At 40.8% G+C, this 3,407-nt stretch overlaps 1 long non-coding RNA gene across 1 annotated transcript; it reads left to right on the forward strand.

Moving 5' to 3' along the window:
- The first annotated feature begins 592 nt into the window (after positions 1 to 592).
- LOC121706734 lies at positions 593 to 2,850 on the forward strand. Its single transcript, XR_006031126.1, has 4 exons — positions 593 to 728; positions 1,675 to 2,022; positions 2,113 to 2,320; positions 2,705 to 2,850. It is a non-coding gene; the product is annotated as an uncharacterized LOC121706734 (long non-coding RNA).
- Positions 2,851 to 3,407: the final 557 nt, after the last annotated feature.

A 3,407-nucleotide genomic window follows, 5' to 3' on the forward strand; every position in this document is an offset into this window, starting at 1 on the left:
ATCAACCAATCAAATTACGGTTATACTTCAAGTCATTTGCATAGCTACCGTCGGGAACACCCACTGGCATGCGTTGATGGAACGCAACTGTGTGTAGAAGCCGTAACTGATCAATACGGCAATTTGCTTAACTGGCTTAACATATTTTTGTAATAACGGAGCGTGATGTAAACCGCGTGGTGATGTAAACCGTGATGTAAACCGTCTGGATAACTGGTGTTGTGCTTCGACTCACATGAAGAGCTGGCAGTAAGTGTTAAGTGTCATTGCTAACCAGGCTAGTAAACAAACCATGCTACCGTGAGTAACGTCGAAGGGTAGGGTCACGTGACTTATTTTGTAGTCCGTTTATGAAACAAAAGGAGCAATTTCGATTTTTTTAAATAAGGCAAAATAGGGCCTGAAATTTTCACAGAAGATTATTACTGTATATACACTGAAAAATATTTTTGGTGGATAACTTAAAAAAAGATAGGTCTATGGGACTTAACATTCAGCCTTGAGTATATTCAGCCTTGAGTATGTGTGTGTATATATATATACTCAAGGCTGAATGTCAGTGATAAGCTCAGTGTATTGGCACTAACTGTATTTTTTTTTCTATAGCTGCCCAGATTGGAGAAGACTTACTGCCTTCACTTTCTCGAGATGACATCAAGGATCTTCCTGGTCCTGAAAACTTTCACAGGCGGCAGGCTATATGGCTTGTTCCGAATAAAGATGAAAAGGTTAGTTCTATATTATGCACATTAAGTTAAAGGAGAATTCCGGTGTGATATTGACCTAAAGTGTATTGAAACATGATACCGAGTGTGAACGTATGTCTCATAGCCCATCTCGGCTTGTCCCCTGCACTCCAAAATCTGGCGCTAGTTAGCTGTTCATTCTTACTCGTCGCTCGACTTATCGTGACTAAATTCAAGATGGCTGCAAACGCTAAACTTCGTGAAGATACTGTCTGTATAAATCATCTTGTAAGTAAACTACCAGTGCTTTTTCAAAGTTCTCAATGTCTCGTTTTAAATGTCAGGGCCCTCGGAAGTCTACCAATGAAGTGTGGAGATACATTGAGCCTCGTAAATGGATGTAAAACAGTGATTTATTTGCATGGCTAGCCCGATGCCGAAGCACCACTATTGAAAAAGCTGTTGGTAGCATCGGCTAACTAGCGCCATATTTTGGAGTGCAGGGGACAAGCCGAGATGGGCTATGAGACATATGTTCACACTCGGTATCATGTTTCAATACACTTTAGGGCAATATCACACCGGAATTCTCCTTTAAGATATGATAAAATGTAGTAAAGTGCATTCATAGGCCTATGTGATGGCATCAATTTACAAATCTTTTCATTTAAACATGTTATTTATTTTAGCCAAAGCTCATTCTTTGGTTAAAAAAAGGTCTAATAATAGTGTCCATATTTAACCTACATTCCACATGATCTTTGTTTTTCCAGGGCTTTGGCCAGAAACAAGTTACAATATTATTAGGATGTGCAGTTATATTACAGTTTAGTGTTATTGCACAGGGGTGCCATCAGTTCTGTTGGATGGGCTTTACATTTTGGCTGGGCCCTGATTATTACAGAGCAAAAAACCTGAAAAAATTGTGTGGGAATACATTATGACGGAAAGTTATTCTATGAAATATGTAATTGTGAATGTGTTTTAGGTGGAGACTGCTGCTGAACTACCACAGTCATCAGCGACTGGAAGTAGTGGTCTTTCACAAGAGCCCAACACTTCTAAGTTTGTGGTTATGTCCAGCCCATAATACATTGTTTACACAGACAGTGAACTTGAACAGGTGCAACGCTCCTACTTTGAGCAGAAACGGCTGGGGACTGAGAACACTGTGGATTTATCTAAGGAGCTCTTCTGCCGGCTCATAAGAAACACTATGTGATATAATATGATCTCAATTGCAAGAGCCACAGAAGATGCCAGATACCCCACCAAACCAGAGGTCAATGCCATGGCAAAGCGATTGGTGGAGTATTATCCAATGGTAAAAGACTTGGTAAGTATTTTTTTTTATCTCCCTTTTGCTTGTGTTTTTATTTTTATTGTCATGTGTCATCTTTTAATGTTTACTGTTTTTACCTGGCAGGAGCATGTTGCCAAAAAGCTTGTGAAGAGGCTATCGAATGTAAAAAGCCCAAAGAAGGGCGTTCCTCCTGCAAAGAAACAATGGCGGGAAGTCGAAGAAGTAACAACGAGTGACTATGACGGGGATTCGAGTGCTTCTACGGTCATTCTTCAACGGTCCCCAGTCAGAGCCAGCACTCCTGTGCAACACCTGGATAGCAGTGATGAATGTATGTATTAAACTTAGTACACTTTTTTACATGAGTTTTTGTGGGAAGTAACAGCTAGTCTTAAGTTGTTGTGATGCATTTCTGATTACTGAGATGTGTGGGAGAGATTGCTATGCTAAATGTACAAACAAAAGAAAACATAGGCCATGGGCCTAAGTGGCCTTGCAAAAGTATTAGTCCAGGGATGTACAGTATGTGGCCTAAGTGGCCTTGCAAAAGTATTAGTCCAGGGATGTACAGTATGTATTCTAACAATGCAATAATGTAAAAAAAAAAGTTAGACAAGAATTACTGAGTCCTGTTACCTCCTAAGTTCCTCCTACTTAATTTGGAAACCTAATGTTGCTGTCCACCTCTAACCCACCCTACAACCAATTCCTTCAGGTGGTTTGGGTGACGTCTTTGATAGCCAGAAAACCCAAGCAAGACACTGCAACTACAAGACACTGCAAGAGATGTGCCGGTCCAAAAAGCCAAACAAAGTTTCAGTAACCCATTTGCTGAACTTGGAGTTTGAGTCAAGAAGACGCTTTATACAGGGGTCTCAAACTCCCGGCCCGCGGCCGGCCCAATTCCGGCCCACGGCCTATTTCAAAATAATAATGTAAATCGGCCCTTGAGGGTATTTTTAATTGCGACAAACAACGACACTGATTAAAATAGACAATAGATCCAAGTACGGTAACAAATCTTGTACTCTCCTCAACTAGTTGCTAGACATCCAGAGCTTGATTCAAGCCCAAAATCGCTGCACACAGTTTTCAGGAAATACAGTGTATTAGCCTACACGCGAGAAACATGAAGACGTGCATTTGTTTGTAATGACGCGGAAACGATGCAGGCCATAGTTTTGCACAAATTGAAGCAGAAATAGGCCTACACCAAATGTTGAAAAAATGTTTACATGTGATGAAGTCTTGGGTAGGCTATGCTATTCACCTATTCTGATTCTGAAGGAGAATATCTGCCTTTTGGAGATTATATTATGATCGATCGTCTATTGACAGTGATAGTCACGGTGCGTCTGTGCGTACGACGGTGTCCACTAAGCATACCATGCTTATTTCGACCCTTTGCCCAAATAGCT

This window comes from Alosa sapidissima, chromosome 1 (genome assembly GCF_018492685.1).
Source record: "Alosa sapidissima isolate fAloSap1 chromosome 1, fAloSap1.pri, whole genome shotgun sequence".
NCBI lineage: Eukaryota > Metazoa > Chordata > Actinopteri > Clupeiformes > Clupeidae > Alosa > Alosa sapidissima.